At 38.9% G+C, this 25,477-nt stretch overlaps 1 protein-coding gene across 1 annotated transcript in view; it reads right to left on the reverse strand.

Annotated features, from left to right (window-relative positions):
- The window catches only part of MAST4 (microtubule associated serine/threonine kinase family member 4), a gene marked incomplete at both ends in the record, with an annotated part of 550,061 nt that overhangs the window by 266,718 nt on the left and 257,866 nt on the right, over positions 1–25,477 (reverse strand).

Here is a 25,477-nt window from a genome sequence, read left to right on the forward strand (position 1 = left end):
GAACTGGCAAAGTTAAACCAAAACAAACCCTAGAATTATGACTGTAGAATTGAGGCTGCTAGATGGGCAGAAATGGCAGGGGTGGGAATAAAAGGAGAAGGATACCCAATGGTCTAGAGTAAAGGACTGTGGGTGCTAATGGTGGGAGTGGTGTGGTGATATACACCTGAGGAATTGTGAACCCATCCTTCTAAATAATATACAGTTTTATGAACTAATATTGCTTCCATAAAAATAATAGAAAGTGAGTACTTCCTTAACAGAAAATAGAAAAAAAAACTTAAAGTTCCTCAGCAAAATGTTCTGTATTCAAATAAGTTTGAGAAGCACCTAATTAAATAAAACTCAGAGCATTGAATTTGGATTTATCACAGTTTTACAGTTATTAATTCAGAGGGATTATTTAAGATTTTTCCAATTATTAGCATTTCATTTTCTAAGAGGACGAAGCATGATTTTCAGCGATCCCCCAATTACTGTAACACATTAGGCAAACACCTCTCAGACACATACATGGCATATGCTCTGAGAATGGGGGTTTAACTGAACCATCATTTTAGCACAATGGTAGGCTAACCACAAGGAAAAGAGACAACAAATGACTGCCATGTGGTAAATTAGTCACTGCACTTCTCAATCCTATAGCTCAGTTCTGTATTGTGCTATAATGCAAGCTATAAGTGCCTTATGATGTAATTCAATAAAGTGTTCCCTTCCAAGACTGGAGTTACATAAACCAATCTCTTGTGCACTACAGCAATCAACTCTTCAAAGACATAAATACAAAGCATAAAACATAACTACCATACCACAGGGGTCTACAGCTCATGTGAAAGATATACCCAGTAAATAAATACTGTTACCACATGCATGTGTTTATAACAGTGACAGAATAACAGAACTAGGTCTCTTATGAATGGCCAATGCTTATCTTTGTTCTTTTGCCATACTGGCAAATCTCCTAGGACAAATTTCCGATTTCTGAGACTTTCACTTCCACTTAGGATGTAGGCAATCACAAGAGACCATTATTATCAAGAACTTGAATGAATATTTGAAGAAAAGCAAGAAATGAAAAGCATACATTTATCTGGTTCCTCCTCCTCCAGTTGTACTATGGTAAAGAGTCAGCCATGGGCCTCTTGCTTCCTTTCTGAAGTTTTTCACCTTCTGGAATGTACTTTTATTTTAGGTTTACTTTAAAAAACCCTCAGCTTTCTAAATTTGTTAACATGATTTTGTAGCTTTCCAAGTTTGTTTTCATCATTAAGATGACAGTAATGATCTCTTGTCATCATCTACATCCTAACTGGAAAGGAAGTTTCAGAAATAGGGTATTTTGCTTCTTCACTCTATCTGTACTATTGAGTAACTGCCAAATCTTTTGAATAAAAGAACATTAGAATATGAAGTAAATGGTATTCAGTTCCAGAAAAGGTATGTCTCCTCTAAGTCATGCCACTTGCATAAGGATACAAGTCATTCTGCTCTCTAGCGAATGTGATTCATGTGATTCATGGTCAAGAAAAGTATCAAGCAACACAAACAGATGCAGTGATAGCCAAGACCTAGATATTATTGGACAAAGACTCAAACATGACTTGCTAAAGGATACCATGACAAACATGTAGCAGAACATGGATAAAGAACATGCAGACTTTCAGTAGAGATATAAACTTAACCTTAAACAAAAGTGGGTGGAAGCTAAACTGAAAGATACAACAACAGAAAGAAAAGGGTTTCCCAGCTGACTGAGCAAAGAAAAGGATAAACAAAGTTTAAGTCAAGATGACAGAAATGATCTAAAATTAATCACCAAAAGAATAAAGCAAAAACAAGCAAAACGAAGTCCCCAAAGAGTGTCTACAATCAGTGGGCAATAGGAAGCAGCCTAGCACAGACAGAAATGGAGCCACCTTCCAGAAAAAAATGTTATCACAGTCTGCGCAGTGGGGAGCAGTTGGGGGACGGAGGGCTTCAGATTAGTCTTCTCACGTCCTGCTAGGAAACAAACTTCTTCCAAAACCCTCCCATAACCCACACAATGTCTGTTGCCTGCTAACTATCTAACTTACTTTTTTTTAAGAGTTGCCATTTTTATTTTTTCATTTGGCTTGAGGAGTAGGTAGAGGGACATAGAGGCAAACAGGATACAGAGGGGCTTGAAGGCAAAGGGACGATTTCATGATTCTTCATAAATCTAGAGCCAAATTGGGTAACCTGTACCTAACCCATTCTGTGATCTTTTCACCTCTAAATTAAAAAGATTTCCTACACCCTCCCTCCAAATAAATTGCTAATCTTCTTTTAGTCAATGGTCTGGGAACACAAGTCTTGGCAAGCAAGATGCCGATGACTCTGAGGAAAGTCAACAAATGTAATACGCCAGGTTTTCATAGACCTTGGGAGAGTGGGGGACGCACCTAAGGACAGAGATGTTGGGCTGTTAACAATTCACCTATGCATATTAACTTTTGCCAGATGGGGAAAAAGAGGAGAATAATAACTGCTGCAAAAATTTATTTTAGGAAAAAAAGGGGGCCAAACTAAATAATTTTCCTTCCTTAGTCTTCCTGGTTACAACATTCAAAGAGACTTAAAATATAAATTTCAGCAAATGAGATAGTAAAAGCGATAGTGACTTTGGTCTTTATCCTTGTTCTCTACCCATATTTTGCAACTCAAAAACAAAGAAAAAAAATTATCATTTTACTAATAACCAAATTAGCATGCTGGAAAGCAAATCAGGAAAGACATAAGACTTTGAAAACAAAACTACAGAAGTTGAAAACATTCTTTTTTAAAATTTTTTTAATTTTTATTTTTTTAGATTTATTTATTTATGCGTACAAGAACTGGGGTACAGGCCAGATGTGCGGGAGGGTGAGAGGATTCACCAGAGACAGAGTGGGGAACAGAACAGGCAGACCGACAGAAATACACTGCTCAGGCAAGACAGGAGAGGTCTGCTGCGCCATGTAGGATTCTCACTGGCCAGCAGGGATCAAACCCGCACTGCAGAGGCTGCGGACAGCTTCACAGTGCTGTGCTCAACTGCCTTTGCCACCAGGGGAGGCCCAGAAGTTGAAAGCTGATAATGCTCTCAATTTTTCACTTGGTGCTAGTACTCCGGGATGAGTCAGTGTATGAAAGTTCACTGACAGTTTTATATCTTTGCATATGTTACTCTTATGGAAAATGAATCAGTGTTTAAGATTTGTGGAAAAATATCATACTTATAATATCTATCTTTCTGTATATTACATCTCAATAAAAATGGTGTTTTGAAAAAGATTAGGGGGTGATTCCTTAAAAGGCAGCTAAGAAGAAGGGTGTGGGAGATAGGCAATGTGAATAAAAGATGAATAAAAGGGCACTGAAGGATAGGACTTCCCACGGTGAACTCAATGTAGTTTATATAGGTGTTAATTTACAGTGTTGCACACCTGAAACTTACATAATGTTAAAATGCAGTGTTACTACAATAACAAATATAAACAAACAAAAAAAGCACTTGAATATACTAACCTTCAAGTCTAGGCACCCAGGACTGAGCACAGTGCCTGACCACAAAGTGAATGCTTAGTGTGTAATAGCAGAATTGAAGTCCAAAGGCAATTTTGAGTGCTATAATCCACCCACCGTATTTCCCTGAGCAACTTCTCAACTATCTATACCCACAATACCCCCAGATAACAACAAGACTGACATAACAATAATACTGTAAGTATTACATACAAGTCCTCAGAGAGAAACCACTTCATTCATGTTAGTGGAGTGGCTCATAGAGCAGACTATGTCTGATTTAACTAAATACTGCCAATTTACTCCCCCAAACAACCAGATCACTCTATGGAATAACTGCTCCAGCTTATTTAACTGAAGTAATATTTTCAGTGAGGTAGCAAGTGTTTTTCCCCTGCCAGATATATAGGTAAAGAGACACATTCCCCAGGCCACATAGCTAGTACATAAAATCTGCAACTAGGTTTGCATGGATGAAAGCCTACACATGTCCCACTGCAGAGGACCATCACTTTCCTCTTGCCATCAGGTCACACTCCTGCCACCTCATGCTAGAATATGTTTTTACTATGTGCGCTCAAACCCATGAGCTTCAGGAAGGCTTTTCTGAATCCTGCCTCAAAGATCTCCCTTGTGTCAGAAATCAACTCTGCACCAATACTGTCTACTACACAATTTATTATCATCTCTATTGTACTGCTTTGCCAATTATATTACATTCTTGAAGGCAAGAACCAAATCCTGGAAGTGATATTCTTCATGCTTAAAACACTGCTGAGCGCATGCTAGGCATTCAAAATATAAGTAGGATAGAAGAGATTTTTCTTTCTGAAAAAAATCATCTTATTTTACAGAAGAGGAAAAACCCCTTGCAAAGTTCAATATCTATTTTCTACTAATCGTGATTATAGTCATTATAATTTAAAGGATAGCTACAATCTATCCAGTACTCATTAAATGCCTGTTTATCTTGTTTCATCCTCAGAGTTGGGTATTATTTTGTTTCCTTTTTTTTTTTTTTTTTTAAGATGAGGAAACAGGTTTTCTCAGAGTGATTAACTGGCCCAAAGTCACAGCCATCAAGTTTCATATATGAGATCCATGCCCCAGATTTTAGCTGGGACCAAAGGTAATTTGTAGATAACTGGTATAAAAGCATAAACCACAGCTATCTCAAACATTTCTACTAGAAATGTACCAGGTACCACCCCTAACAATCTTTGTAACAAAGCTCACATAGTGCAGTACTTGATAAGCCTAAACTACTCCTGGAATAATCATGACCATCAGTCTTCCCAACCCTTCCCCTTCTTTCTTCACTCTTAAATGTAGGGACAAGTATTGCATCCTCCCAAAACAAGAAATTATTCCTTAATACTTGAAATTCCTAGGGCTAGGGTGTTGTTAATTAACATCCAGAAACTCAATGCAAAATAAGTATGCTCAAAAATACAGATATTTCAGTCTATCCCCTCAGCGCTTTAAAAAAAAAAATAATTGACCTATTTCCTTTTGTTATTACAGACAGAGCTACTATTCCATGATTTCCACCACTTTTTTTTTCTTTTTTTTTTTTTACATCATCTATGCAACCAGGAATTCTGGTCAGTGAAGCTTCTTATCCCCTCTGAGCACTTTTAAAGAGTTTTTAAGGTCTCAAAGACATTTACTCTTCATAGGTAAAAATGAAAAAAGGATCAATCCTAAAAGGTTTATAGTAGTGAGAAAAGAAGACCATCTGCTCTGAGATAGCTCTGGGCTGATTCTCCCAGCAGGGGAGCCCAAGCTTTATAAACCTTGTTCTCATTAAGAAAAGGTAGAGAAATCGCTGAGAATTAGTATAAAGGATTTTCAAAGCATACAGCAGATTGAAAAGATGACTCTTAGAATTATATGCAGGTTTTCGGTAATTGGACTATCTGTATTTTGGGGTAGTTTGCTTTGTTTTTTAAAAAAGGATAGAATGTTACAACACTTTCTGGTTTTGAAATTTATTAGATGCTATGCCTACTACCATTTACTCTCACATGCTTAAAATTTCAATATAATCTTTACGAACCTATTTATTCTGGATCAGCAAAGCCTCCAGCGGAAAATGACAGCTCATCTAGAATAAATCTTCATCATCCTTTTGTGCTAAAATGCCAGGAGATTTGAAAACTAATCCTCTGTACACTCTCATGTTCGTTTCTGTCCACCTCCTGTCTTCCTAGATCCTGTCCCCCTGGTGCTCCCAAATCAAATTGATTTCTATTTAACAGAGGCCTTTTCCAGCCCCACAAATGACTACTCTGTGGTCCTTGAACTATTATTGCTATTGCCTGTTTTGCTGCACTCTTTGTTCATTTACTGTGTAGCAGCATACATACTAGAGGAGAGACAGGTGAGCAAAATCTCAAAGTGAAAGATATTTTAAAAATCCCCAATGGACAAGCTTAGCCAATCACAGGTAAACTACTTACCTTTATTGTTCTCAAACCTTTTACTCTTATTCAAATAAAACAGACTTAAAAGCTTATTTTCCTATACTTTCTAAAATTAAGGCTTTCTAAAACTAAGAGAAAAAAATTCCAGGTTTAAAAAAAAAAAAGTCAACTCCTTGATCAGCAAATGACTCCTTTAGTTTTGGTTCACATTTTTCTCCATAAGCTTTAGTGTAATTCTGTTTTAAAAATTAGCTTCCACTAAAGACACTGATAGAAGACTTCTATTATCAATGCTTTGCAAGTAAAAAGGAACAATGTCATTTGCAGAGGGATTTTAGGATTGCAAAATGTCACCTGGAAGCCTCAAATTGAATGGCAAAAGTACCTAGTTATAGGGGCCTCCCTGGTGGCGAAAGGGGTCAAGCTCTGCACTATGAAGCGATGCGCAGCCTCTGCAGTATGAGTTCGATCCCTGGCCGGCCAGGGAGTATCCCACATGGCACAGCAGACCTCTCCTGTCTCGCCCTCTGCTCCCCTCAGTGGTGTATTTCAGTCAGTCTGCCTGTTCTGTTCCCCCACGCTGGCTATGGTGAATCCTCTCACCCCCCGCATCTCTGGCCTATACCCCAGCTCTTGTATGCATAAATAAATAAATATTTTTTTTAAAAAGTACCTAGCTATAAATAGCCTTGACAGAAATGAAAAATGATTACATAGTTTTATTAAAGGACTATTTCATATACTCTCCTCATTATATAGGCAAGAAAACCTAGAGAAATGGGTATTCAGCATTCAATGGCTACCCAAAGTCACAGAGCCCAATGTGTAGACTGGTCTGGTATATTCTTTTTACCACCCTGTATTGCTCCTAGGAGTCTAAACATTTCTATCTGATCACACTTCTTCCAAGATGACACAATGCCAACTCTCAACAACATAATGTTCTTAAAAGATCTGGCAGTCAGTTTACCATAAACTGTTACTGACCCCCAGAGCATAGGCACCTATAATTTTCAAGAGTTCTTTACTACAACTCAGGTGATTGAGTTGAAAATGACACAGTAGGGATTCGGAACCAATGTGCTTATAATGAAAGGTCACTGGCTACACCGATGCTCGTTTCCATTTGCTATTTATTGTCCACATGACATAGCTGCACAGCAAACAGTAGCTTCCCACATCACTTCTTAATCTTAGGAAAGATTTTTAGGACCTTCTCAAATCTCTGGTAGTGCAGTATTTTGAGAGGAGGTAGTGCAGTATTTTTAAAAGATCTGACCTTTAAAACCTATTTGGTGACACAGTGAACCTATTCACATAGCACATTAAGGCACAAGACATCTTCTTTATAGCAGTTTAATGACCTTCTCAGAGTTTGTACAGAAAAAGCCATGGTTCTCACTCAAAACAAAACAGAGTCACTACCAATAGAAGAAAATCAGCTAATTTATACTGTGATATATAACACAGTGCATGGTAAGCACAATATTGCTGAAATGCCAAGGCAGAGTGAAATGAGTCCTGGAAAAAAGAAAGCAGAAAGAAAAGCAAGTGCTGAGCTGAGTCCTTACAACACCACTGACCAAGAGCCACATGCTGTGTAATTGTGAATGTGCTTCATTTAGTGCCTCATCAGTTAAAAACTCTTAGATGGGGTCTGAGAGGAACCTGTTGTATTTGAATAGTGCTTTGCTTTAGCAAAATTCATACTTCCATAATGGAATCATCCAATATATTCAACTTTATTTTCCCCCCTAATACCAACAGAATTTCTGTGACTTCATCACAAGATTCCTGGGGCAAAGTGAACTGTCTGGAGCCCAGAAAGTGGGGTGTACTGTGCACTTAATAGATGAAACAAAGAGTCATGATGTTTGCAGGCCCTTTTCATAGCCTTCAGCTCAAACAATGCAATACAAGTTGGTGAAAATTATATCCCACATACTTGGTGGTCTTGATCAGAATTTACTCCTGCATGGTAGTCTGTTGCATCTGGCAACACCACACTGACAAAGACATGGGAGTCGTGGAGCAGGCTACATAATGCAGGAGCTGCTTGAGAGCAAGATTCTGGCCGTTTTTATTGATACACTAATCATACAGAATCAGCTACGTGGGGTAGGAGGACAAGGAGAAAGGACGGGTGAAACTCAGGAATGTCATCTAGGGCTTGAGGGGACATGAGTCTGCTGACCATGTTATTAGCTTGATGACCAAGTGTTGTAATGGAAAGTGGACCCCAGCCCCCTGGCCTTGGTGCTAATCTTATCAACAAGGCATTCCACTGGTCAGCTTCTGGGGTCCCTTGTCATACATCAACCCTCGGCCCCCTGGGCATTCCTGGTCATACCTCTTGATGCATACCCTTCCCAGAGTAATCAAGCTTCTTCTCTTGATTGATATGAAAGGCACCTTGTAAGGTTTGGCTCCTATGGCTGACTGACCAGTTCTGAAGGGCAGTTCTGACCTTGTATAGGAATGCAGAACTGCAGGTAACCATAATGGCAGCTGAACAGGCTGCTTAAGTTTAGCAGACCCACAGTAGTCAATTAGCATTATATCATAGGTATCTGTACCACCATCAACACCAGAGATTTTGCTAACAAGCATACTGAAGTGGGTGTTCATTGCTCAAATCAAAATCACTGGATTTCTAATCAGAATAATGGATATTAGAAATAGATTTTTATTGTTGAAACCAGTGGTATTCAAGGTAAGTGGACAAGCAAAAATGTTTTGTCTGCCCATGCATGGATAGGCCCTAAGTACCTAGGGAGGCCTGTAACTTCTCTCCTAAGAACTGGCACCTGAGATCCAACTACTCATTGACCTCATGTCTAGTTACTGAGTCACAGGAGCCTGTTGTTTGAGGCCCACTGTAAAGATGAGACAATCCTGCCTCTGAAGAGTTGTCAGGTCATCAACCTCAAGTGGAATTCACCAAAAAGATGTGATTGAACAACTAAAAAGCCAGACAACAGGGATTTCACTGAGCTTGTAGGACAGGCTGCAAGAATGCTTTATGTCTGTTTACTAATAAATGTTTATTTAATAAAAGTCTGTGTGCAGCAGAATTGACTTGCAATTGACTTGAGCTGTATGGGATTAGCAAATTCTCGTCCAAAACCTCAGTCACTTTTCTGTGACTGCTGCTATTTGTCAAACAGAACATAAGAGTTAGACATGTCTGAAATGGCTTAAGACTACTCTCAGCAAATATGTAATATGTACAAACTGCACCAGAGCCAACCCATACACCTTCATAAATTTTCAGGAATTTTATAAACTAGACATTAAACACAGTCACTACAGTAAATTACAAATATCTACACTTTCAATTAAGCATTTTATATTGAAAACAAAGGTAATACTCAGAACTGATTTACTTGCTAGGTAATTTGCTCTACTTTACTTGGGAATAAAGTAGAATTATGTGAATTATGTGAATTATGTCTACATGGTGGAAAACTACATAGCAGTTTTTAGGGCAACTCTTTGCAGTTCTAACTTCAGTTTGGTCACACAGTTACTGGAAATGAGCTACGGTTGGCAGTATCTACACCACACAAACCAGCAAATTCCAACTATCAGGGTTTGGCTTGTCTCTGGGCTGGTTATTAAACACCTGATCTTGACTTCCTAGAGAAAACTTCACACTTCTAGAGTCTTCAAAGAGAGCAGCATAAATCTCCTCCCCCACAACCCATCTTCTGCAGAGGGACCACAAAGCCATGCACACCCATGGGCACCATGGGATACACTCACTTTTGAAGCAGCGGGGTCCACTAGTCTCTGGCGATGTCGGGCTGAGTTGAAATGGCTCTTCGGAGGCTGCCCTTCCTGACAGTGAATGGACGGTGGGGAATGAACGAGAGAAGTGGGAAGGGAGAAGGCAGGCCATGGGATGATGGGAAATGGTCAGAGAAGGGAGAGGGAGAGTATTTAACGGCACTGCACTTATCTGTTTTAGTTAAAATCTAATAAAAACACATGACACATTTTTCCCCACAAAAGCGCATGCCACGTGCAAGTCAATTTTGCTAAAAACAGCCTCATACACATGTCTGTAATAAATTCATCAACAAAGCCCAATAAAGAGACATTTCCATCAAGCCTTCACTTTCCTAGTGCACGAAATTGTTTCTACATTTCATAGATACTAAGGAGAACTGGAACACAATTTCCCTGAACATGAAGTCAACTGTCCTATGATAACACAAGCATTAAGGTACATTCTTAGAGTTGGACTTGCCATTCTTTTGTTTATTACCAAAAGGATATGGAAATCACAGTCATCCTCAAAATCATGATAATCTCTAGCTATGAAAGCTCCTTACACCATCATCCTGGCAGAATCCATAGTGTCTGACAGTGACCCAAATCTCTGCTCCTAAATGCAATTAAGATGTAAGAATTTAAGTACTGGATTTATAGCTAAGATCTACATAAATCATAAATTGATTCTATGTGATTCTTAGATCAACCCTATCAATGTCCTTGAATATATGAATAGGACAAATGAATCAGAGAAAGACGCAATACCTCCCCATTCCATGCCCCCTCCCCACTGCCCACATAAGGAACTGTATTTTATTTTATTTTTTCAATTTTATTTAAATTTTATTTTTATATTCCCTATACAGTTACAACCCCCTTTTTTTGACCCCAAGCCCTCCTTTCACCACCCCCCACCCCCCATAGAGTGTCTCTGGTTCGGAGTTGTTTGTTGATTTTGATATTTTTTTTCTTATAGTTATTCTTTTTCCTGGTCTCTTATTTAAGTTTTCTAGATTCCTGCTATGAGTGAGACCATCTGGTATTTTTCTTTTTCTTTCTGGCTTATTTCACTGAGCATGATCCCTTCCAGCTCCATCCATGTTGCTGCAAATTGGATGTGTTTATCTTTTTTGAATGCTGAGTAATATTCCATGATGTATATGTACCACATAGAGCTTCCATATGATCCAGCACTTCAACTACTAGGTATTTACCCAAAGGACACAGAAACATCAATTCCAAAGGGCACCTGCACCCCTATGTTTATAGGAACTGTATTTTAAAGGGGAAGTTTGGAATAGGTATCTCCATACACGGTTTCTAATTTTACATCTCCATCTTTCAAAGTTCATCAATAATGAAGAATTTAAGGACCATATACTACCCACCATGAAGACTGACTCCAGAGATGGGAAAATGAAAGAAAGAGAGCTGGTCTCAGAAAACCCCTAGGTACAAAGCCCCTGGTCTAAGCAAGACACTATTTAGAGAATGTAACGCCCCTCAGAGGAGGGCTAGCATTTGCTTAGCTCTGTTGACACAAGAAAATGAAAAGACTTTCTCTACTTAGGTAAAAGTGTAATGTCTCTATTCTAGTACTTAGTAATTCTTTTTATTCTTCTAAGAATAACAACTCTATTACTTTTAAGACATGGATCAATCATACCCACTTGAATTGCCAGCAATCACTGCTTCAGTGTCCAAAGTATAATGCTTACCTTTCAAAAAGGAAATGTCATAAGTAGCAGATTGTAAATCAGGATTATGTTTTTCCCTAGTAACTGACCTGCCAACATGCATTCTTTCCCTACTCTATTCTGGAAAAAAAAAATGCAAGAAAAAAAGTCTTGAAACTCAGCTGGCCTAGAAAATGTACCAATGCTCTTACAGAAGAGATAATATTAATTCACTATCTGGCAAAAGACAAACAAACAAACAAACATAAACCAAGAATAATGCCACATTCAATAGAATCAATAGTTTTCACATGAGAAATTATTGTTTTTTTAAAATCACAGATTATTTAGCTTGATTTGAAAATCCTCCTTTAAATTGAATGGCTTATCAGAAAGTGGTTTTAATATTTTTTTCAGTTCTAAAAACAAATTATCAGATGTAAATAAAATATTATCCTCATTGATATGAGAAATATTTGCCCTTATTAACCTCCTATGAAATGCTTCAAACCAAGCTGAGTTACAGTGCAGAGCATCAGGCTCCCACTCATCAGGAAAAAAATTAATCTTGGTGTTAAATATACAATTAACAGTCAATGTGCCGATTAACTAAACCCTGGACCTGTGCTTTACTGCTCATTTTCTGACTGCAAGGTGAAAATGTTATATTTTAATCAGCTAATTGCATCATGAAAGCAGCAGGGGGCAGATGTTGATATTAAACTTAGAATTGGAAACTTAAATTCCCAGTTTATGGAAGGTTTAAAGAAAGCAAACACATCCTCTAAGGAGTATGAGGGGGGGAGTGGAGGGGGGGCTAAAACCTGGTCTCCACTTTATCTCATTTATTATCAAGTACAATGAATTTGTAACAATAGTCTGCCTGTGATGAACAAATAGGTCTATGAAATGATCAATATATTTACACAGATCCCAGTAATACATCTTAATAGAAACCGAAGAACAGCCTGGAGGATTAATGCCATTTTAATGAATTGCATATGGAATGAAAATACAGGAATTGTGAACAGCTCATAGGAAGTTTTTCTCCATATGATTCATTTTAAATCGAAATTAATCTTAATTTCAACAAAACAGTCACATTATATGCTATTATTAAAAAGAAAAGTTGGTGATACCTAGTTGCTCACATAGTCTAGAGTTAATCTGATGATACTGAAACTTTGAGCAAAGGTGGACATAGATAGGAATCTTCAAGAGAAATTTAATTCATTAGTTGTAAGACCACCTGCTTCTTCACTTCACTTAATTTAAAAGCTTTCTCTTTCCCTTTTTCTAGTCTTATTACAAGGCCAGATTCCCTGACACATCTAGGGAAGGTATAAACAATGCATCTTTGAGCAAAACCAGCAATATGGGTTCAATTATCACAAACAGGTTTTCACAAGTGGTATCAAAAGAAACCAACATCCCTTTATAACAAATTTGTATGTGTGTTTTCCATGTTCCAGGAAAACAATGGATTCTTTTTTTTTCAACTTTTTATTTTTATTCATTTTTATTGACATTCCCCTGGTTTATAACAATGTGTATGTTGAGTGGAATAGGTTGACACCTCCTCAGATGCATGTCACAACCCCACACCCACCACCAAAGCACCCACAGTCCTTTATCCTAGATCACTGAGCCCACTCCCCTGCTTGCCCCAAACTCAACTGGCCTTCCCTTTTAGTAGTCTAAACTCTGCAGTCATATTTTAGGGTTTGAAAAACATTAAATTCTATTACTCAGGCCAACAGTAAAGACAAAATTTGTGACTTCATTTTCTTTTCCCAAATTCTTAGTCCCAAGAATCCATTTCTCCTAATTGACAGCTTACAGACTGTGGTATCTATCATTCCAGACTGAGACATCCATCTCCTGGTACCGTTTACCTCCTGGCTAATGCCACCAACATGAGCAAAATAACAGATTGGACCTGGGTGGGTCCCACAGGGCTCTCAACTGAATGGCTTATTTACATATGTAAATAAAGGTTCTTCCCTGCAGGGGAGGAGAGACCAGGGGGTAGGTTGGACCTTTAGTTTTGTAGAAATAGAAGCACATTATACTGCTTAGGTCAACTTAACCAAGATCATTTTGCTCTGATAAACACCACTAATAAAAGTAGCAGCCCTTAGTTATGTAAATAAACTATTAAAAGATGACAAAAGAAGTGTTGACATGTGCATAATCTAGAAACTTAATGAGACATATTTCATCTCCATGCTAAATGCTTTCATCAAGCCTTCTCCTGTTAAATAAGTCATTTTAGAAATTATTAACATCCCTTAACACGGCAGATCATACTTTTTAAAGAAATTATTGTTCCCTAAACATTACAGATCTGATAGCATAGTACTTTAGCCTAATTTGCATTACATAAACATATTTACAAGAATGCTCTGTGGAAAACAATATATCAGGCATGAAATAATGGGTGCCAAATGAATTTAGTAGCTGACATCAGATTATTTAACTGCCTACTTCTTTAAATCAGGTATAAGTTACTCTATCTCAAACTTAGGGCCACATGGAAAATTTAAGTGTATCCATAATTTTGGAATTAGTCCCATAATTTAAAAAAGAAAAAACCTATTGCTAGATATTTATTACTAGTGTAGAAAATTTAACATAAAAAAATGGAAAAATCACATAATAGTTCCAAGGGCTCCTAGACTCCTTAAAAGTCCATTCAGAAACAGCTGCAATTCTGCAAAGTATCACAGTCATTCCTAGGTAAGAATAAACTTTTTCATTCAATTCTGAGAAATCCTTTGTCTTTGACAAATATATTTCACCCCCTAATTGAAGCACTTATAAATAAACAATATACTTAAATACAACAGAGCTGTTGCAAATAGGCACTGGTAAAGGAGCCCCTACACATGAAGAAAGCGACTAGACCAGGCAAAGTCAAAATACTTAACAGAGTAAATTGAAAGGATCTGCAAGCTGAGAGATTTAACAATTATCAAGATTATCAATTTAGAGATCAGAAGCCCAAAGGAACATCCAATCCAAGAAATGTCCTAATTAGAAGCTATAGCACATTTTCAATAATGACATCATAACCTTCTAAAACCCATGGAAAAAAATCATACCATAATTTATGAAAACCTCCATAAATAATAATCTTGGAAAGATGAAAGTAAACTATTTTTTCTTCTCTCCTTTCAAAACCATGTTTTCCAACTTGGCTTAAGAGGTGAGTCACTCAGATGGGGTAAGAGAGAGGAAACCCCCTCACCTCTGAAAGCAGACCTTACAATAATGGCTTGCTTTTTCCACTATAATAGGAAACATTTTACATCAAGAAATAATACCAGCAATGTACTCTGTATTATAATATAGTCTCATTCCTTTCAAAATAAAGGCTGGGCTATTTACAATAGCAAATGAATTCTAGGGCAAGTTAGGGATAATTAGGCAGCCTCAAGGACAAAGCAGGGACTTCAGGAGAGTAAGGAAGGCTCCAGAGATAAGGAATACAAATTCCAAAGGGGACTAACCAAACACCCCAGGACTAAGGTCAATAAGGCATTCCAAATTGAAGACAATAAAGAAAAAAAAAATAAGGGCTGAGACACAGAGACTTAGTTTCGGGCACAGAGAATTTAGGTAGTGAGTGAGACCACTGAGAACTAACCAATTACAAAGAGACTGGTGGAGCTTTAGAATAATTAGGGGAAAGAAGGTCTATATTCCCCCGAGGCCCAATTCCACTTCAGCTTCCTTGCCCCTCCCTGGCCTGGTTCCATGACCTGGGAGTCCCATTTTATTTCTGTTCCTTTTCTCTTCAATAAACTTTTTCTTTTCTAAACATATCTGCCTCTTCTCATTTGGTTGCCTGAGCATCTGCGAAGTTCCTGCTGCGGCTTCATGAGACAGCAGCCCGTGGTGGTCTAGTGGCTGGGGCTCAGCACTGCCTCTGCATCCTGGGATCCATTCCTGGCTGGGAGACCAGGCCTGAAAACCTACAATCCAGGCATCACTAAGATATGGAAACAAACTAAATGTCCAAAAACAGATGACTGGATCAAGTAGATGTGATATATATCCAGAAGGGAATATTACTCAGCTATCAAAAAAGATAAATACATGCCACTTGCAACAATATGGATGGAGCTGGAAGGGATTACGCTCAGTGAAAGAAGTCAGAAGGAAAAAGAAAAATATCAGATGATTTGACTTACAAGCGGTATATAGGGAAACCAAACAAGAGGTAGGGAAAGAAAAAAAAGGGAGAGAGACAAAACTGGCAGGCAAACTACAAATCAGAGACATACAGCATGGGAGGGGAGGGAGAAGAATCAAAACAGGGGAGGGAAGAGCACAAGAGACTATGGTGACAGTTCACGGGCGACTTGGTGGTGGGAATTATACTACACCTGAGAGGAGAAATCAAACATTGTACAAAAATGAACAATAATTTAAAATATATATATTTAAATAAACATATTTAATTAATATATATATATAAAGTAAAAAATAAAATAAGGGTGGTCTCTACTTACTAAATTAATAATATGACCTGAAGTTTAAAAACACACCAAGAGAGTGGCTCTAAAACTGTGATGACATAGACGTCAGCTACAGAGCATTCCTCACAAGTGCTCTGGGCTGTGTCCCAAACATCAGATGACTCGTCTTTGCTCCCCATCCATGCACCGTGGGCAATTGTAAGTACTACAAATACTATTCTTAACCTTTTTATTTAAAAAAGGTCATTTGCTTTTTTAAAAACACAAATACTTCCATTTCTAATTAGGGCGAAAGTAACTGAAATCATGGTTTTATTGAGTTAGTTTCACTTTTTTCCTATTACATATTAAGATAAATAACACAAAATTAAAAAATCTGTGTAATAGTACATAATTGATAAAGTATTAATATTTCAGATATATAAAGGCACAATTCAACAACAAAAAATAACACAATTATGGACAGCAGATCTGAAAAGACAATTCACCAAAGAGGAACTCCAAAAGGCCAAGGACATATGAAGAATTATTCATCATCACTTCTGATAAGAGAGATACAGGTGAAAGCCATAATAAGATACCATCTCACACTCAGGAGAATAACATATTAAATAGACCTCCCAAAAAGCATAGAGAGAATTCAGAGAAAAAGGAGCCTCATGACACTGCTGGTGGCAATATGAGCTGATGAACCATTACAGGAAACACTCTGGGTTTACCTTAAAAAACAAAAATGTAATATTGCACAACTTGGCAAGCCCATTCTTGGACAGAATATGAAACCATCAACAAAAAAACCCTGTGTTCCACAATGTTCATCGCAGCATTATTTATAATGCTAGGATATGGAAGCAGCCTAACTGTCTAAATATGAATATCTGGATCAAAAAGATGTTATATCCACACCATGGAGTATCAGACAGCCATAGGAAAGGATGACATGCAGCTATTTTCAACAAAATGGAAGCAATCTAAGAAAATTATATGCAGCAAAGTAAGTCAGAATGATAAAAAAAAAGATATTGGACATTTACATAGCAGGCAATTTGATAATTGGATTGCAAATTTCTCATGTTTAAGACCTAATTTTTAACCTTTGACCCTCCCCGCCCTCCCCCAACTCTGTCCTCAATGTTCTTTGTCTTCAGAAAGAAGCTCCTACGTCCAACAATGACATAGGAGCCAATCCTTCAGTAATCTCTACCCTCCCAACTCTGAGGCATCATCAATTCCTACTGGTTTTAACTTCATAATATATTCAAATTCAACCCTCTCTTACTTTTACTATTATCAACCCCATCAAGTTAATCATTCATATTTGTTTGCTACAAGTGCCATAACAAAGTACCATAAACTGGGTGGCTTAAACAACAGAAATTCTCATCTCAGTTCTGGAGGCCAGAAGGTCAAAATCAAAGTGTCGGCAGGCTTCAATTCTTACGTGGGTTTTGAGGGAAGGGCCCATTCCAGGCAGCTTTCCTTGGCTTCTGGATGACTGTCTTCTCCCTGAACTGCACTAGATCAGAAAGTAGAGTGCCTTTCTGCACATACTGGCAATTATTGCTTCTGATGTGTCCATCCTCCTTCCTCCATGCATGTTTGTCTCTGTTTCTAAATCTGTCCTTGTTAGAAACACAAGTCATACTGGATTAGAAACTCCCTATTAAGTTGATTACCTCTACAAAGACCTATCTCAAATAAGGTCACATACTGAAGCACTCAGAGTTAGGATTTCAATATACTTTGTGTGGAAACCCTTAAGGCATCCACCACTCCATTCAGACTTCAGCAATAGCCTCACATCTCTATTTTGTTAGGTTTGCTCTCCATAATCTGTTCTCCAACAGCATACAAAGTCACCAAAACAAAATATAAATTGCATCAAACCACCAGTATCTTTCTCTTCCACTCACCCAGAGTCCTTCCAGGGCCTGCAGAGCCTGGAACAATCCAGTCCTGGATATTTTCCTGGATTCTTTTATTCCTCCCTGATCCACATCTTCACACTTGTCTGTGTGCTATTCCTAGAGTTCTTCAAGCATAGTCTCAGCTCAGTGTTGTTGTAACTGTCTTCACTAGAAAATGCTCCTGTTAAGTGTCTCTGCAAAGCATGCCTATTCAATCCATTCACAAGTGTACAGATGCCCTCTCCCCTAGTGAGGAACCCTGTCATCATTCCCTTTTCCCTGTCCTCCTGTAATTCTTAACAGCTATGACTACCTAAAATGATGCATGTATGTGTTTTTCTCTCTTTCCTTAAGCCCCACAATACCAGCAACTTTGCCTCATCTGTTCTCTATCTGTTTTTTATTATAGCAGGTCATCAAGTGAAAGTGGCCCTTCCCACACAGAAATCCATCTTTCTAGGACACAGCCTTGAGAAAGGAAGGGACTGTTGAGACCATCTGGATGGTCTACACAACTGAGTCCCATTAAGACCACCAAACGAACTTGCACATCTCTGGCAACTGGGTGTGGAGATCTATTCCCTTTGAGGCCACCCAAGACAAACTTCAGAGGTAAGTTTCCCTGCTTGTTAAAGCTGCCACCTGCCAATCTAGAACGGTCAGCTTCTTTCTTCCATCTCTCTTTGCCTTCCATGAACAGTGATCAATTTGTGAAACCACACCTTGGTGGATGAGGAATAAGCAATCATCAAACCAACAATGAAGCAAGTCTGTAGATGAGGGGCACAGTTATACCAGCTCATCCATACCTAGTGTTCCGGTCAGGGACCCTGAAGGGCACAGACGGCACACCCAGACTGGGCAGTCTCAGAAAAAGTGGACAGACATATTATTTAAAAAGGACATGGGTTCCTTCAATAGCCCCATTCCAGAAGAGGCAAAGGGAGGAGGAGAGAGGGGGAAGAAGAAATGAAGGGAGAGGGGAACTTTGTGTGCCAAGTGATTTGGTCAGAGAAGATGGCAGGTGTACACAGGATCTCTGAGCAAAAGTTAGCAATAACAATCACAGGGACCATGTCTCTTCTCTGTGTCCAGTTTCTTTTTTTGTTGTTGTTGGTTTTTTTTTAAGATTTATTTATTTATGCATACAAGAACTGGAGTACAGGCCAGAGGTGGGGTGGGGGGTGGAGTGAGAGGATTCACCAGAGGCAGATTGGGGAACAAAACAGGCAGATTTTTTTTTTTAAGAGGCATGCTTATTTATTTATTTATTTGTTTGTTTGTTTGTTTTTGTTTATACATGCACTGGGTACAGTCAGAAGCACGGGAAGGTGAGAGAATTCACCAGAGCCAGAGCGGGGAGCAGAGCAGGCAGAAGGACCGAAGTACACTGCTGAGGGGAGCAGCGGGCGGCAGGAGAGGTCTGCGCGCCATGTGGGACCCTCCTCCGGTGGCCGGGGAGCAGCCGGGGGATCGAACCGGCGCCGCAGATGCTGCGGGCAGCTTCGCAACCCAGCGCTCAACTGCTGCACCACCGGGGAGGCCCCAGAACAGGCAGATTGATTGAAGTACACTGCTGAGGGGAGCAGCGGGTGAGTGAGGAGAGGTCTGCTGTGCCATGTGGGTATCTCCCTGCCCGGGGATCGAACTCATGCTGCAGCGGCTGTGGACAGGTTAATAGGTTGTGTCTTGACCCCTTGCACCACCAGGGAGGCCCCGTGTCCAGTTTCTTGAACAGCATATGTTGTTGGACCTTCAAAATTGTTTTTGCCATACTAGGACCCCTGGCACACCCACTGTGTGTGCTGGAAGGAGAGGCAAACAATTTGAGCAGAGATGCCACAATGTACTTTTCTTTCTGGGCTCTGGCTTCCCAGAAATGCTGAATGGGAGAACTGCATATTATCTGTGGACCACCGCGTATCTAATGACGGGATTTTTTCTTTTGTCAAGGTTACACATTAATGTAATTTTGGTAGGTCTGCAGTCTCAAGTCAAAAGAAATCCTGGGATTGGATTCCTGATGAAATTCTTACTTTGAATTCAAATTTAGTTCCCAATTCTGATATACTTCAATTTGCCTTATCAGGAAAGTAGAAATATCAAGGAAGTAGAAAGCTAGCGTGCAAAAGCTGGCTCAGAGTCCCTGCGGAAGGGCATTCCATCACTGTCTAAGTGTGACAGCAAAAGAACAACTCTGTGAGGGTCACTCATTTCCACCACCCACACCCACCGGAAGTCTGAAACTCAGAATTCTGAAACCCTCTCAAAAAGTGAGGCTCTAGATTATAAAGACCAAAACCATCCTGACTGAAAATGAGAAAATTCAATTATTGAGCTCATGTCATAGTTCAATTTCTTACAGGCCACATAAATAAGTGTGTGTTTTGGGAACTACATACAGTATTGACTTGCTATGGAGGAGATGTTTACGTTTACTGCTGCTCATCGAGAAATGCTTAGGCCTCGCACTCTATCATACCCATCAGTCAATGATCCTTTGTTAGAGCATTTCAGAGCATTATATATTGATTCAAATTAATGAATTTTATGTCAAAGACCAGTTAGCATATTTTACCACAGACAATAAGTTTATGGCTATAATTACTGACTTGAGCTCCAAAAACACAGCACAATTATATTGCAGCACATATGTCAACCCACTTAAGTCACTTCAATTTAGAAAAAAATCTAATGATATCACATGCCACACGGTTTTAATGAGAAAAATTACAAGATACCTAAATTAAGAGAACCAATTTTCCACAGGGAAATCTGGGGGGAAAATTTAAAGGTAAACCAATTTTCTGAAGGCAAAATATAGTTTTCAACATAGTGCTGAGTTGTACCCAAAGCAAATTCTTGCCAGCAAGTAATATGGCTCTGATAATTAGACTTGATTGGGGTTTAAATTAAGCAGGAGGACACAGTAGGCTCCACAGGGCTGTCTTGATTTGTTTCATCTGCTCCAGCAGACGTGGGGAGAATGGCCAGGGACCCAGAAAGGGGGAAGAAGCTGATTTTGCAGACTGGAGAGAGCTGATGTTTAACTGACCTGTGTTCATCTTGCCTTGCTTCTCACAGAGATTCGTATGGATGTGAAACTGATGAAGGGTCGACATGTGCAGCTCAGTCACATCTACAGCACTGGACACTTGAAGCAGCATGACTTGCCCACCTCACAGTGACAACCACAAGCAGAATCACTACCAAGTTGGCAGTGAGATACACACATACAAAATCATCTTGTCCCTGGGTCTCATGAATAAGGTCCTGGATGCTTGGAAGACACGAACTTAAGGAGGCACAAATGAAATCACCCTCGTGTTTAGGTCACATTGTTGTAATTCCATTATCCACTCTTTATCCCAAGCCTATTTTTGACTGGAGACAAAAAAATGTTTGGCTTCTCCACAGTGGTTCCTGTCAGTCCTTGCCTTCAGGGGAACACACAGCACATGCAGGAGGCAGTCTCACACAGCGGGAAAGGTCCACAAGACCCACCAATGTTTGCATCTGTACACTGGGGACAAGCAGCTCCCACAGGGTTGTGAGATAAGAGAGTGGACAGTCCATGGTCAGCACATGCCTGTCAGGAGTAAATGCTAAATCAGCAACTATAGAGATTGTTCTCGGTCACTGCTTGTTTATTGTGCTTCCAACATTGTGGCCCTATATACTTCTAAATTCCACATGCCTCACTCTGTGAGGATATTGAGTGTTTCCTACACTTGTGAATGAACACAGCCTAGACCCACCTGGGGGTTCCAGGCTTTATGGGCATCACCGATGGCTCAGATGCCCAAATAGTGAAATCATGTGGCAAAAGCATACAATTATATCCTCTAACAACAGTTAGAAGGCAAAGCCTGGGTTAACTGCTCAGAAATAACTGAGCCATGACGACAAACTAGAAGCAGATAACTCATCACCTTGAGAGCACCAGACTCAGACACCCTTCCTGTCAGCCCGTCGGTCATGTCTTCTGACCGCATTAAAAAAAGCACCATCCTCTGCAGTGACACGGTGACTTTCCCAGGCTGGCAGCACACTTCCACTCAGATTGTCCCAGACGCCCAGGGGAATGCAAAGTAGGAAGGAAACATGTGAAACAATCAATGAACAAAGTGTGTTATTTTTTTAAGTCAGAGGATGGGAAATGGTGGGAGGGAAGTGCTGAGGCATGGGGAATAGAATGAGGACAGATGACAGAAAGATAGAAGCAGAGGAAGCGTTTGGGAAGAAAAACAAGAAAGGCTGCTGACGAAAAAATACTCCAGCAAAAAAAGGAAAAGGTGTTCTTTGCCAAGAAAAATGTGCTAATCTTATGCAGCTAAAACAGATATTTAAAGAAACATTTTAAGACTTTGTCTTTAACTCCTTCGTACTAAATCCTGAGGGAACAGATAACCCTAGAGCACTCCTCAAGGAATAGGGTATTCCACAAACTCAGCTAAGAGCAACACAACTCTAAATGTGCACCTCCCTCTTGTGCAAAAATAAAAAACCAGGATAGCAGATTTCAGTACCTTCACCAAATCTCAAAGCCCTTTGAAGAGTGAATATTCTTGTGAATATATGAGTGTTTAAATACTTAACAGTTGTCTGCAGCCCTTACCTTGTGCTAGACTCTGTTATGCATTACATGTATTAACCATTTTCATCTTCATAGCAGCTCTGTGAAATAGGTCACACATTTCACAGATGAAAAAGTTGAAGAAATGCTGTTTTAAAATGTGCCTGAGATCACAGTGTTGGTAAGATGGGGAACTGAGGTTCAAATTCAGGCAGATTGGCCACAGAGTCTGTGGTCATTACTGATTAATAAGACCTACTGAACCACTTATCCAAGGTAGCAATGATTTATCAGTAAGGCTTTTTAAGTTCAGTGACCTTAAGTATGCTGAGATGTCTCATAAAAGACATGAAAATGCATACTGAAGCCAAAAACTTATTGCTTTATTAAGAATTCTAAGAGATTCATAAACAGTGTGACCTACCATCTCAGTCACAGCCTGGTTTCCAGGAGAAAGAGCCTTTACAAAGCACACTACTCCTCCTGACAGAGCTGCTGTCACTCAGACCTCAAGACTGACATGCTCACAGTCCGTGCCTTCCCCATTAGATATTCTTTTCCTTGTATTTAAATCACTGAGTGATATTGCACAATTCTTCACCTGATTTTCTCAAACCACTGCTTACCTATAATGCATTTTTGGGTTGTCATTGCTTTCCAATTATCTTTGAAAGTGATTAAAAACTGATCATTAGATAAAGATGTGCCTTGGAAAACATAGTCTAACGATACCATGAATAAAAGAGTGAGCCAAGAGAAAGTTCTCTGATTAGGTCCTATTGTTGGTGGAGAAGGAGGATTTATACGGAAAGAACCAAGTTTAAGGAAATGGGGAGATAAGTAGACAAAGAAGGACAAGGAGGCTGGAGTTGGAGAGAGATCTAACAGCTAGGAAGACACTGTCCTGTATCTTAAATAAAGCTACACCAACATTAGTTTCAGTATTATGGTGCTTAAATGAAGCACAGTTTTAGAACTAACAAAAACAGAATGGCAATCACCAACATGGAGGGAAGAATAAGAAATTTTACTGTATGTCTAAAAGAGATTAAAGAGGAAAGGTATAGAGACAATAAGAGGCATATGTAATGCACATATACAAAATGCACAGCAATAAGAATTGTCACAAATTTCTATGCTTATACAGTATACTCATTCTTGTCAATGCCATAAGAGAAGGACCGAACAAGAAAATAATTGGGAAGCTAGTCTATTTGTAGCTGACAGAATACCTCTGCTAAAATATGAGGTTCTATGTTCATTTTTGAATGCCTAAAAGGGTTTGAGGTTTTAGATAGAAAATCAATATACAAAAATAAGCATTATTTGACAGTAGCAATAATAATTAGATAATATGAAAGGGAAGAAAAAGATAGCAATGAAAGCCTTTGGGCACCTAGGAATAAATAAATCTTTAGGAAGAACAATTGACCAGCAGTACATGAAAAGGTGCTCAACATCTCTGTCATCACGGAAATGCATATCAAAATCATAGTGAGACATCACCACACAGGTGTCAGAAGAGCTGTTATCAAAAAGACAAGAAGAGTTGGTGCGAACAGAGAGAAAAGGGGATCCTCAGGTAATGTTGGTGAGGGTGGAAACTGGAGCCGCCACTCATGGAAAACAGTATGGCAAGTTCTTAACATGAATTTGAACAGAACTCTCATGATCTGGCAATTTCACTTCTGAGTCTATATCCAAAGAAAATGAAAACACTATGTGACCGAGATCTCAGCACTTCCATGTTCTCGGGAGCATTACACAATTGCCAAGATACGGAAACAACCTAAGTGTCCATAGTCAGATGAATAGATAAAGAAAATGAGGTACGTATAATAAAATATTATTCAGTCATAAAAAGAAGGAAATCCTGTCATTTGTGTGGAAACTAAAAAAAACCCATACTTATAGATAAAAAAAGAACAGATTGGTGGTATGCAGAGGTTGGGAGTGAGGAGAATGGGTGAAGGTGGTCAAGAGGTAAAAATTTACAGTTTTAAGTTTAACAAGTTCTGTGGGTGTAAGACACAGCATGGTGACTGAAGCTAACAATACTGTATTGTAAATGTGTTGCATAGTTCTCAACACAAGAAAAAATGTGTGTGTAACCATGTGAGGAGTGTGTAACTTACTGTGGTGATCATTTTGCTATATATATGATACATAAAGAATGAAGAAGATGGATATAGGGACATTAATAGAACAGTTTTACAGGAACAAATGAATACCAGCATACCAGAACTAGTGAATACACATATGCCATGCATAAATGGGAAAATTCAAATACCCCCAAATTAATTCAAAGAGTATTAGAATTCTAATTTCAAGGAGATTTGTTAAATAATTTTCAAAATCCACTCAGAAATATAAAAAGGCAACTATATACCCAAATAAGTCCTGAAGAAAAGAGACAAAAATCGGGGACTTTCTTACAAAAGTCAAGGTATACTGTAAAATTGCAGTAATGTAACCATGTCATGTTGACTAAAGATTAAACAGATTGGAACTACAGAACTCCAAAACAGACCCTTACACAGATGGGAATGTAGTAAAAAGAAGAGATAAAATAACAAACATGAAAATACACTAATTTAGTAAATGAAAATTCACTTTCCACCTGGAAAAATAAATTTAATCCATATCACCCACCATACCCAAAAATTCAGATGTATGAAAAAATGTCAAAACACAACATTAAGAATTTTAGAAGAAAAAATGAAGTGTGGGATATTTTATCACTTATGAATAGGGACATCTTGCCTAACTGCTATGAAAAGCAAAACAAAAATTATAAAAATACACAGAGATATGACCCAACAAATTAGAGAAGTTAGAACCCAAACTGCAACTAAAGATATTAAAGGATACAAAATATAATTTATATAAATGTATGCTAAATCAAGGCCTCCTTGGTGGTGCAAGGGGTTAAGACGAAACCTGTGAAGCTATCCGCAGCCACTGCAGCACGAGTTCTATACCCGGCCCGGGAGATATCCACATGGCACAGCAAACCTCTCCTCTATCACCCACTGCTCCCCTCAGCAGTGTATTTCAGTCAGTCTGTCTGTTCTGTTCCCTGTTCTGTCTCTGGTGAATCCTTTTA

Source organism: Talpa europaea (genome assembly GCF_964194135.1).
Source record: "Talpa europaea genome assembly, chromosome: 5".
In the NCBI taxonomy this organism is placed as follows: Eukaryota; Metazoa; Chordata; class Mammalia; order Eulipotyphla; family Talpidae; genus Talpa; species Talpa europaea.